Source organism: Cryptomeria japonica, chromosome 3, assembly GCF_030272615.1.
Source record: "Cryptomeria japonica chromosome 3, Sugi_1.0, whole genome shotgun sequence".
NCBI lineage: Eukaryota > Viridiplantae > Streptophyta > Pinopsida > Cupressales > Cupressaceae > Cryptomeria > Cryptomeria japonica.
The window spans coordinates 804,418,799-804,432,819 of NC_081407.1; positions in this window are offsets into that span (position 1 = coordinate 804,418,799).

The window sequence follows — 14,021 nt, forward strand, 5'->3', positions numbered from 1 at the left end:
AATGACTAATCATTTTATATACTAGGTCATAGAATTCAATTTATTCAACGACTAATTAATCATGTTAAAATATTCAATATAAATCATGAACTATATTCACTTTTGAATATACAAGTTTATAATCTATTACTAATTCGTACGACTAAAATGTAATTCCAAAAACCAAACATAATCGATAATTTCACACAAAGAAAATGAAATCATGGAATCGCTATATAATTCAATCATTAATAAATTTTTCATCCTATATGGTCGAATTTAACATAATATTTCATTCATAAATGCAAAGATAAATGTATATGCTTATGTGGTGTGTGAGATTCCCTTTTTCCATCGAAGTCATTTAGTTAAAATCAACTCTACTTGATTCGTGTTCTCGCCTTCAACCTCGTTCACCTAATCCTGCTTCACTTGCACTCGATAGTTTATCAGTATTGACAAACCCAAATAAAATAACATTAAATGTCGAATTTCATATCAATTACAGGAATTAAAATGCATGCAATATTTCTAGATTATGAATGATATAATCTATTTTAATTGCAAAATCACATTAAATCTTTAAAATGCACATTAAAAGAAAATATGATTCGTGACAGATGTTGTTGTGGATTGGATTGATGCCCTCACAAGCTTCTTTGAATGTGAAGACTGTTAGGATTCCCAAAGATACTGAGAGGGGGGGTGAATCAGTATCTAACCGGTTATAAGATTTTCTTAGCTTAAAACATGTAAAGCATATCAATAATATATACCGGTAAACAATAAATAATGCAATAAACAAAGATAACAACAGCCACATGAAAAACACACCATAACATAGTAGTTTAACGAGGAAACCAAGTGTGGGAAAAACCTCGGTGGGATTTGTGACCCACAATATTCACTTACTGGCCAATAAGAGAATATTACTACTACAAGAGGGGCCTACACATGCAGGAAGGCCAAGTGCCTAGAGCTCACTACTCAATTACAAAATGGGAAGTCTCATTGACTTACAAAATGGATTATGATAACTCAATGATGAACCACTAGTACCAAACCGGTACTGAGAGGGGGGGCGTGAATCAGTACAAACACAAATATAGTCAAAAATCAGTTTGACAACAAATACCCCAAATGATTGATAAATAGGGATACCGGTAAAACAGAGTGCAATCGGTAACATCCAGTATAGCTCAATCAGTCATGAACCAGTCATTCAATAAACTTTCCTTTTAACTCAATACTACAGTATCATTATATTCTCATGCATAAACTAGTAAACTTGACCATCAGATCTTCACAACAATGAGTTCAATATGTTTTATAGATGGGCATAAAATATACAACCTTCATGTGCTTAATAGATAAAACAAAGCATCACAAGACAGAAGCAATTCACATGACACACATAATTTTCATGTGGAAACCCAACTGGGAAAAACCATAGTGGGGATGAATACCCACAAGCTTCTTTTTGAACTCTTTAGAAGTCCGCTCTGTTAGGAGCCTTGTCCGGTTAAGGACATTACAATAGGTTCTGGTAAGAACTGATCCTGTTAAGGATCACCCAGTTAAGGGATACCCAGTTAAGGGTTAAACCCGGTAGGGTACCTTGTTAGAGGATTTCAAGAACTTAATAGCTGAAAGGATCTCCTAAGCTTCTCTAGCTTCTCAAAACTCATTACCCTCGAGTTACCCGGTTAAGGGATTTGAAACAAGCTAGTTAAGACCACCCGATTTAAGGGATTTTGAATCAAGTCAATTAAGGCTATCCTGTTAGGGGATTTTACAACTGTTGAAGTGGTTAGAGATCAACAGGTATTACAATGATCTATTAACAACACTTAATGCTAATGTAGATCTGTTTAGGCTCCTCTTTTCCTTCTACACATTCACTTTGTAGGTATCTCTTCTCTCCTTTGGTCTGGCAAGAATCACGTATCACTTTCCTTGGATACGCACTCACAACTTTTGCCAACAACCTCAGAAAAAAACCCAACATTGACCTTATAGGAGACATACAGGTCGGTAGCAAAAACCCTAAACCCTAAGCCGTTGAATCATACTGCATTAAATGCAACAATCTTGAATCGATCTCAAGATATTCTCCATTGTCCATTATCCACCATTTTCATGGCAGCTAATAACCCATCATGCGTTATCACCATTTGATAGACTTCGCACAATCCCGAGGTAGATAGGAATAGTCATCTTCATGCAAGATCCTTCACACACACAGAGCTTACATGGCAACACGATCTGTCCTTCATCATACTGCTAACTCATCACACAAAGATCACTGATTGAATCACACAGACTTGAGGTACTCCAACCAGAAACCCCAAAGGGGAAGCTACCTACCAACTGGCAGTCATACAGTGCTTCCATGTGCCGGTTCCCATTACTTCATGCCAGTTCACCTTGAACAAATATGTTGCTTCACTTTGGCATATAAACTGGTTCACACATATGTTGGTTCTTCTCTCTTCACTTATCACATGTGTGGGTTCACACTATGTCCCATATTGACATCAATGACAACATACAATATCATTATGTCTTCATGTCGATTCACATAAGGCTCATGCCGGTTCACATAATGCCAACAATCTCCCCCTATGGCATTGATGGCAATATACAAAAGATATCTTCTTTGCTTCACATCTTCTCCCCATTTGCTACAAATATCTTTTCGCTTCACTCCTTCTCCCCCTTTGACAACAATGCCAAAGTGGAGGTACAGTCATCACTATTTCATCATGTTGCTCCCCTTGAGGAGTAGCATCCTTCAACACACCAATCAACCAAAACTTTATCTTTTCAATACCTGACTGATGTGAAACAATCACTTTTAGTTCACCTCCTGAAGGGGCAATACCCCTAATTCACCTCTCAAATGCACAAATGTTGTCTTTGGGAGAGGCTTGGTGAATATGTCTGCTAACTGCTCCTTACTGGACACATGCTCCAGTGCAATCTCTTTATTCTGAACCTTTTCCCTCAAGAAATGATACTTAATCTCAAAATGCTTGGTTCTAGAATGTAAAACCAGATTCTTTGATATATTGATAGCACTTGTGTTATCACAGAATATACTTACCAGTTCAGATACAGGGATCTTGAAGCCTTCCAGTACATGCTTCATCCAGATTGTCTGAGTACAGTTCATGAAAGTTGCAACATACTCTGCTTCTGCTGTAGACTGAGAGATGCAACTCTGCTTTTTACTCATCCATGAGACCAATCTACCACTGAGAAAGAATGCACCACCGGTTGTGCTCTTCAGGTCATCCACATTATCGGCCCAATCAGCATCTGTGAATACTTTCAGATTGAAATTATTGTTGTATGGGTACCACAATCCATAGTCAACTGTTCCCTTTAGATACCTAAGTATCCACTTGACTGCACTCAAGTGAGATTCTTTTGGACTCTTCTAGAACATTGTAGTGATGCCAACTACATGTGCAATATCCGGTCTTCTATGCACTACATAATGCAACTTACCAATCATTGATCAGTAGTCCTTCTCATCAACCAGTGTGGAATCATCCTCCTTTGTCAATTTGGAACCAGTCACCATCGGTGTACCAACTGGTTTTCTATCTTCCATGCCAAAAGTCTTCAACACCTCTTTGACATATTTGGACTGAGTGATGAATATTCCATCTTTCATCTGTTGGATCTGTAGTCCAATCAAGAACTTAATCTCCCCTATGAGTGACATCTCAAACTCTTTCTTCATCTCATCAGCAAACTCATGACTCATCTTGTCATCTCCACCAAAGATGATGTCATCAACAAAAACTTCACAGATCAAAATTTGATCTCCTTCAGACTTCAAGTAGATATTGCTATCTTCACTTGTTCTCTCAAATCCAATCTTCACAAGATGGGAATGTAGGTGCTCATACCATGCCCTAGGTGCTTTCTTTAGACCATATAATGCTTTATGTAGCCTACATACCATGTCAGTGTCTTCAGATAGGGTAAACCCATATGGTTACTCAATATACACCTCCTCTTCAAGTACACCATTTAGGAATGTAGATTTTACATCCATTTGATATACCTTGAATCTCTTAAAAGTTGCATATGCAAGAAGCATACGAACTCCTTCCAATCTGGCTATAGGAGCAAAGGTTTCCCCATAGTCCTCACCTTCTTCTTGAGCATATCCTTTGCATACCAGTCTGGCTTTATTCCTAATCACTGTGCCATCCTCATTCAACTTATTTCTGAACACCCATTTGGTGCCAATGACATTTTTATGTTCTAATCTGGGTACCAAGGACCATGTACCATTTTTCTCTATCTGGTCAAGTTCTTCTTCCATTGCCTTGATTCAGTCTTCATCTTTATGAGCCTCTTTGAATGACTTAGGCTCAAATTCAGAGATCATACATGAGTTTTCTCTGATCTTTCTTCTGGTAAGGATTCCTGCATCCTTATCACCTATGATCTGCTTGGGATCATGATTCAACTTGACATACCAAGAAATGGTCCTAAGTGGTTCTTCTTACTTTTCTTCTTCATCCTCATCTTCATCGGTTCAGGAACACTGTTACTGGTACTCAATTGACTGACAACCGGTTCCCAGAAGGTTGCAACTAGTTCATTTATAACTTGCTCACTACTGGTTTCCTCAGTCTTCTCAGAGGATTCATCAACTCTTACATTGATGCTTTCCATAATTTTCCAAGTCCTATTGTTGTAGCACTTGAAAGCTTTACTCTTGGTGGAATATCCTAGAAATATTCCCTCATCACATTTAGCTTCAAATTTACCTTGGTGTTCACTCCTCTTGATGTAACATTTGCTACCAAATACCTTAAAGTAGTTAACCATAGGTGTCTTACCGGTCATATACTCATAAGGAGTTTTGTCCTTACCCTTTTTGATGAGTACCCAGTTCATAGTGTAGACTGCAATGCTCTCCACTTCTCTCCAAAAGGTGTGAGCAACCTTTCCTTGGATCAACATGGTTCTAGCTGCTTCAACCATAGTCCAGTTATTCCTCTCTGCTAGGCCATTCTGTGGTGGAGTTCAGGGGGCAGATAGTTGTCTCTTGATGCCAAATTCTTCACAATACTTGTTGAATTCACTGGAAGTGAATTCCCCTCCTTGATCAGTTTTGAGACATTTGATCCTTTTACCACTTTCCTTCTCCACTAATGCTCTGAAAGCTTTGAATTTCCCAAAATCTTCAGACTTGTCTTTCAAGAATGTGACCCACATCATTCTTGAGCAGTCATCAGTGAGAATCATGAAGTACCTATCACCCTACACACTTCTAGTTTTCATAGGACCACATAAATCAGTATGCACAAGATCAAGCAAGTCGTCAATAGTGAAAGATTTACCTTTAAAGGTTGAGGAAGACATTTTCCCCAATTGACATTCTCTACACAAGGTATTATCCAGTTTGCTCAGCACCGACAACCCTCTAACTACCTTGATCTTACTAGCCTTCACAATGTTATCAAAGTTCACATGGCAGAATCTCCTATGCCATATCCAGCTATCATCAAGCTTAGCCATAAGACATGTACTTATATTTGCATTCAGATGAAATAGGTTACCTTTAGTTTGCATGCCGGTGGCTACCAATTTACCATCTTTACCTTTGATTCTGCAAATTCCATTCTTGAATTGCAGAGTGAGACCACTGTCATTTAGCTGGGCAACACTTAGAAGGTTGTGTCTGAGACCATCAACCCAGTACACATTGTCAACACTACTCTTTCCATTCAAAGAGATGGACCCTCTGCCTTTGACCATGCATGGTGCATCATTGCCAAAACAAACCACATCACCATCATACTCCTCTAAGGATAGAAACTTTCTCTGGTCACCAGTCATATGGTGAGAACAGCCACTGTCAATGATCCACTCATTGAAATCATCAAACTGGGAGACAAGAGCCTTCTTGTCTACCACATCTTCCTTTACAACAACAAACACAATGTCTTCATTCTCTTCATCTTCTGATTCCTCATATGTGACACCTTCATCAACTGCCACAAAACAATTTCTCCGGTTTCCTCCTTTGAATTTCTTGAACCTTTTTGGTTTATCCTTGTTGTCACTATTAGGATAGTTCATAGCAATATGTCCTATCTGGTTATAGAGAAACATTTCAAAGGAAGCTTACCTTTGTATTTACCTATCCCTTTTGGAAATCTCCTAGCAAGAAGAGCTTCAAATTCCATCAGAAACTCTTCATCCTTCATTTCTCTATTTTGATTAGGTTCCCCACTAGTGCTAGCCTCTTTTCCTTTTCTGGATGGCATAGTAGAAGCTTTAAAAGTTGATTCTGTCTTTTGAACACTACCATCAAAACTATTCAGCTCATAGGCTGTCAACTTGGCTATGATGGAGTCCAAGGATGCCTTAGACTTGTCTATTGATCTTGGCTCCTAAATAGCAACAACCCTTATTGCATAGACCGACAACAAGGATCTCAAGACTTTACTTACCACAGTGGAATCTTCTATTTTTCCACCTGCACTCTTTATTTCTCCAACAACTATTTTGATGCGTATTCCATACTGCTGAATGGTCTCTCCTTCAACCATCCGCATGTCTTCAAACTTTCCTCTCAAGCTCTCTTCCTTGGCTTGTTTTACATGCTCATCACCACCATAGATATTTTCAAGAGCATCCCATACCTCTTTGGGATTTACCTTGTCCTAAACATCAGTAAACTCAATGTCAGATAAACTACTGATGAGGGCTTCCATGACTTGCCCATTTCCTTGTATCTCTCTCTTTTGGTCATCGGTGAGAGTACCGGTAGGAACAACATATACATTTTCAACATAACTCCAGTGTTGAACACCCATGCTTTTGATGAATATCTTCATCCTGTCTTTCCATATACCAAAATTTTCCCTGTTAAACTTTGGACCTTCCCTCTTCATCATTAGACTAGGATCTTTTCCTCAAGTAGTTAAGCTTACAACACAGAGGACCTGGAGTGCTCTGATACCAATTGATAACTCAATGATGAACCACTAGTACCAAACCGGTACTAAGAAGGGGGGTGAATTAGTACAAACACAAATAGAGTCAAATACTAATTTGACAGCAAATACCCCAAATGACTAATAAACAAGGATACCAGTAAAACAGAGTGCAACCGGTAACATCCAGTATAGCTCAATCAGTCATGAACCAGTCACTCAATAAGCTTTTCTCTTAACTCAATACTACAGTATCATTATATTCTCATGCATAAACTAGTAAACTTGACCATCAGATCTTCACAACAATGAGTTCAATATGTTTTATAGATAGGCATAAAACATAAAACCTTCATGTGCTTAACAGATAAAACAAAGCATCACAAGATAGAAGCATTTCACATGACACACATAATTTTCACGTGGAAACCCAATTGGGAAAAACCACTGTGGGGATGAATACCCACAAGCTTCTTTTTGAACTCTTTAGAAGTCTGCTCTGTTAGGAGCCTTGTCTAGTTAAGGACATTACAATAGGTTTTGGTAAGAACCGATCCTGTTAAGGATCACCCGGTTAAGGGATACCCGGTTAAGGGTTAAACCCGGTAGGGTCACCTTGTTAGAGGATTTCAAGAACTCAATAGCTAAAAGGATCTCCTAAGCTTCTCTAGCTTCTCAGAACTCATTAGCCTTGAGTTACCCGGTTAAGGGATTTGAAACAAGCCGGTTAAGACCACCCAATTTAAGGGATTTTGAATCAAGCCAGTTAAGGCTACCCTGTTAGGGGATTTTACAACTATTGAAGTGGTTAGAGATCAACAGGTATTACAATGATTTGTTAACAACACTTAATGCTAATGCAGATCCGTTTAGGCTCCTCTTTTCCTTCTGCACATTCACTTTGCAGGTATCTCTTCTCTCCTTTGGTCTGGCAAGAATCATGTATCACTTTCCTTGGATACACACTCACAACTTTTGCCAACAACCTCAGAAAGAAACCCAACATTGACCTTATAGGAGACATACAGGTCGGTAGCAAAAATCCTAAACCCTAACCCTGTTAGGTTAAGCAATTCAAAATGGTTCGATCCTAACTGTTGAATCATGATGCATTAAATTCAACAATCTTGAATCAATCTCAAGATATTCTCCATCGTCCATTATCCACCATTTTCATGGCAGCTGATAACCCATCACACGTTATCACCGTTTGACAGACTTTGCACATTCCCGAGGTAGATAGGAATAGTCATCTTCATGCAAGATCCTTCACGCACACAGAGCTTACATGGCAACACGATCTCTCCTTCATGATACTGCTAACTCATCACACAAAGATCACCGATTGAGTCACATAGACTTGAGGTACTCCAACCGAAAACCCCGAAGTGGAAGCTACCTACCAACCGGTAGTCATACAGTGCTTCCATGTGTCAGTTCCCATAACTTCATGCTGGTTCACCTTGAACAAATATGTTGCTTCACTTTGGCATATAAATCGGTTCACACATATGTCAGTTCCTCTCTCTTCACTTATCACATGTGCCGGTTCACACTATGTCCCATATTGACATCAATGACAACATACAATATCATTATGTCTTCATGCCAATTCACATAAGGCTCATGCCAGTTCACATAATGCCAACAGATTATATAAATCCAATGTCTTGTACTACTTCAAAATAGCATCTACCATGCCAGAGCCAATACCGGTTTATAGCTCTACTTCATTCATAAACCCTTAACCTATAATTCGCATAATAGGTCTGCCTTATTTCGCCTATTAACTTCTTTACAAATGTTCTATAATGATCTCATACATATATGAGTCATTTTACAACTTGCCAAGTCGGCTTACAATGATTTTACAACAAATTACAAAATATATTACAAACAAAATTCATGTCGGCCTGGGTGCCGGTATACTTTCTTTCACTATCAGTGGTCTCTGTGCTGGTGTAGAGTCTGACCTTGCTGATGTCAGTTGTTTATGGTGAAAATAGATACAACAATATTGAAAGACTAAATGAATTCAACCACAAAACCCTAGCCTAACAACAACAAAGATCTACCATAACATATGAAGATTACCTAAGACAATGCAAATCAAATGAAATCACAAAGATTATACCATCACATGTCCAATAGGGTTTGGATCTCCATTATTCCTATCTCCATTGATCTTGCTTGATATATTTGCTCTCAGATTTTATGTATGCACAAGAGCTCAACAAAGAACGGAAATGTGGTTGCAAGTAGGCTTGATTGCATATGCAAGTTCGAAAGCGTAGTCAGGGCTGAATGCATAGTGAGGTAGTCAGTTAGGGTTTGATAATGAAGGAAGCATCTCCTTATATAGAAGATACTATAAGAAATGGAGGGACAAGATTGAGAGGTGTAAAAGAGGTCGGCTATGATTAGAGGGTAGGTAAAGAAAATAATAAAATAATGAGAGGGGTAGGTAATGTATGAATTAAGAGATGAATGACATGTGTCATGGGTAGATAAGGTTAATGAATTAATTAAATAAATAAAGATTTATTTAATTAATAGAAGAAGTGGGATCAATTAAATAAATAAGATATTTATTTAATTTAGGAAAAAGGGTAATTTAAATAAATAAATGTATGTATTTAAATGAGAAATAAGGCTAGAAGAGGATAAATGAATTAATTAAATAAATAAAGATTTATTTAATTAATAGAAGAATTAGGTTAAAGTAAATAAATAAATAAATAAATTTATTTAATTAGACATGACAATTTTAGGTGTCTACACCGGTAAATTGTCTTGTTGGTGCTATAAGATTGTAAGGTTGCCATCAATGACAAAACCTTCAATCACCTACAATGTCTCATTGGAGTGTGCATTTGCCAACAAAGACATACCTTAAAGTAAGAGAGTTAAGATTGCTAAGTCCAAGTTGAAGGGATCAACCCTTACATGGTGGAATTTCACTCAAGATGATAGGGTGAAGGAGAAGAAGAATCCAGTGACCACTTGGAAGAAGATGGTTGCATTGATCAAGGATGCATATGTTCCTGATGATTATGAAGTCCAACTTCATAAGAGGAGAATGAGTTTGAGATAAAAGGAGATGAGTGTCTCAGATTATACTCAAGAGTTCTATAAATTGGTGATGAAGTCCAATGTAGTGGAGCCTGAATGTGTGAAGCTTGCAAGATACTTGCAAGGGTTGAGAGTTACCATACAAGATGAACTCAGTCTAAGCAGCCCTCCCATAGTCCAAAATGTTTTCAACTTTCTTTGAAGGTTGAAGAAAAATTCAAGAGGAAGAGTGATCAAGGTGGAAGAGGGAGAGGGCAAAAAGACTTTGGAAATAGGGGCATAAATATGTCTCAAGGAAGAGGACAAGGTTCCAGAGACCATGGTGAATCAAGTCAAGGGAATGAACAAGGGGAAGGCAGCTCTAGAGGATCTTTCAGAGGAAAGAGAGGAAACTTTAGAGGAAGAGGTGGTGGAAGAGGCCTAGAAGGCATAAAGTGCTATAGATGCCATCAAATGGGGCATGTTGCATCCAAATGTCCAGAGAAGGCAAACAAACAAGGTGAAAGGAGAGAAAATTTGGTGAGAGATGAGGACACACATAGTGTTCACTATCATGGATCCTTTGTGTAGCCTGAACAAGGAGAGATAATGATGATGAGAAGGACATTGATCAAAGCACCTAGTCCACCAGAACCACCACAAAGGAAGACACTCTTCAGGACTACTTGTAGAAGTGGTGACAAAGTATGTAGTGTGGTGATTGATTCAGGTTCTACTGATAATTTCCTATCCATTGAGGCAGTAGAGAAACTGAAATTGAAGAGGATTAAGCATCCAAGACCCTACAAGGTATCATGGCTTACAAAGGGGCAACAAACAGTCATTGAAGAGAAAGAATGGGTGGAGTTTTCTATTGGCAAGTACAAGGAAAAGGTACTTTGTGACATTGTACCCATGGGTGCATATCATTTTCTACTTGGAAGGCCATGGCAATATGACATGAAGTCAAAACATGATGGTGAGAAGAACACATACACCATCTGGTACAAAGGTGAGAAGGTAACATTACTACCCCTACCTGATAATAGTGAGGAACCAAAAGACTCTAATTTTTTGTCTATAGGAGAGAAAGAGTTTTTAGAATGTGTGAAGGAGGAGGATACTCCTTGTTATGCTTTGGTTGTATTGCCAAAACAGGAAGAAAGAAAGGTGCACAAGAAAAAGGAGGAACCTAGGAGGATAGGACCAAAAGAGGTGGCAGATTTGCTTGAGACCTATAAGGACATTGTAACCAAAGAGCTGCCTAATACCCTACCTCTAATCAAAGAGATTAGCCATAATATTGATCTAATCCAAGGGGTTACACTCCCAAATAAGGCTACCTATAAGTTAACACCCCAACAAAATGAAGAGATGGCTAGACAAATCCAAGAACTCTTAGATAAGGGTTTGATTTCTAAAAGTTTGAGTCCATGTGCTTTTCCAGCCATGCTAGAACCTAAGAAAGAAGGTACATGGAGGTTATGTATAGACTCAAGGGCCATTAATAGGATCACTATCAGGAATAGGTTCCCTATGCCTAGGATTGAGGACTTGTTGGATCATCTAGGGGGTGCAAGGTGGTATTCAAAGGTGGATTTGAAGAGTGGGTACCATCAAATCAAAATAAGGACTAGAGATGAATGGAAGACAATCTTTAAGACTAATGAAGGCCTTTATGAGTGGAGAGTGATGCCATTTGGCTTGTCCAAAGCACCTAGTACATTCATGAGACTCATGAATGAAGTTCTAAAACCTTTCCTTGGTAGATTTGCTATTGTTTACTTGGATGATATTCTTATTTTCAGTAAGAATAGAGATGAACATATTCATAATTTGAATTTGGTCCTTAAGAGATTGCAGGAAGAAAAGCTCCTAGTCAATGTGGACAAGTGTCTTTTTATGCAGGAAGAATTGGTGTATCTTGGTTTCATAGTTTCAGGTGGAAGCATCAAGATGGATCCTGAGAAGGTGGAGAGCATCTTGAATTGGCCTTCTCCAAGGTCAATGACTGAAGTTAGAAACTTTCATGGCTTGGCTTCCTTTTACAAGAAGTTTATAAGAGGTTTTAGCCAAGTATGTGCACCTATCCTGGAAACAATCAAAGGGGGGAAAATGTGCAAGTTTGTGTGGACCAAAGAGGATGAGGATGCTTTTCAAAGTCTCAAAAAAAAGGTAGCAAAGCAACCTGTACTTGCTTTTCCAGATTTCCAAAAGGTTTTTACAATTGAGTGTGATGCATCTAATGTTTCCATAGGGGTTGTTTTGAGCCAAGAGGGTAGGCCCATTGCATTTTTTAGTGAGAAACTCAATGAGGCAAAGAGGAAGTATTCCTCATATGATTTGGAAATGTATGCCTTAGTTCAAGACTTGAAAAAGTGGAGGCATTATCTCTTTCCAAAAGAATTTGTTATTTTTACTAACAATCAGGCACTTAGCTTCTTGAATAGCCAGGACAAGTTGAGTCACAAGCATATGAAATGGGTAGAATCTATCCAAGCATATACCTTTACAATCAAACACAAAATGGGAGTTGCAAACAATGTGGAAGATGCCTTGAGTAGAAGATCCTTGACAATGCAAGAGGTGAAGTTGCAAAGTGTGGGGATTGACTCCTTGAAAGGTATGTATGAAGGTGATGAAGAATTTCATGAAATTTATAAAGTTTGTTCTAATTTTTCTGAAGCATACCATGTTGAATATGTTGATTACTTTATTCAAGATGGTTTATTATTCAAAGGACATCAACTATGCATTCCTAGGTGTTCAATGAGGGAGAATATTGTGAGAGAAAAGCATTGTGGAAGCATGAGTGGACATTTTGGGTTGGATAAAACCCTTGAGCAGGTAAGAAGATACTACTATTGGCCTAAGATGCAAAGTGCTATGAGAATATTTGTTGAAACATGCACTATTTGTCAAAAGGCCAAAGGTACTTCCACCAACACAGGTTTGTATCAACCATTACCCATACCTACAAGGCCTTGGGAAAGTTGTAGTATGGAATTTGTAATGGGATTGCCTAGGACTCAAAAAGGCTTTGATAGCATCTCTATTGTTGTAGATAGGTTTAGTAAGATGGCACATTTCTTGCCATGTAAGAGTACAAGTGATGTAGTCTATGTAGAAAATTTATTTTTCAAAGAGATTGTGAGGATTCATGGACTTCCTCTAACAATTGTGTTTGATAGGGATGTGAAATTCATTGGATATTTTTGGAGAACCTTATGGAAGAGGTTGGGAACAAACTTGAAGTTTAGTTCAGCCTACCATCCACAAATAGATGGGCAAACTAAAGTTGTGAATAGGTCCTTGGGAAACCTATTGAGATGCTTGACAAAGCAATATGGAGAGAAGTGGGATGTTGTACTTCCACAAGCTGAATTTGCATTCAATGATTCTGTGAATAGGAGTACAGGAAGGAGTCCATTTCAGATTGTGTATGGGCATAATCCAAGAGGCATCTTGGATTTGAGAGACCTTCCACATCATGGGCAAACAAGTGCTCATGGTGAACAATTTGTTGATAGCATGAAGGAAGTGCATGATCAAGTAAGGCTAGCCCTCCAAAAGAGTTCACAAAAGTACAGGGAACTTGCTGATAAGAAGAGGAGGGATGTACAATTTCAGATTGGTGATATGGTGTGGGTGTACCCAAGGAAAGAAAGATTACCAAAGGGGAAGCATACAAAGTTACTCATGAAGAAAGTGGGCCCTTGCAAGGTTTTGAAGAAACATGGGTTGAATGCCTATGAGATATCCCTTCCCTCTAACCTAGTTATTTATCCTATCTTTAATGTTTGTGATCTAACACCCTATAAAGGGCATGTTGTTGTAGGTACAAAATTTCATGTGGAGGAGATTCAAGAGGACATTGTTGATATACCTCCTCATGCACCAAAGAAGCTTGAAAAGATCATTAATGAAAGGGTCATCAAGAAGACCAGAAATAAAGAGTACAAACAAAACCTTGTGAAATGGGTAGGACAACCTATTGAAGAGGCAGTATGGATGGATGAG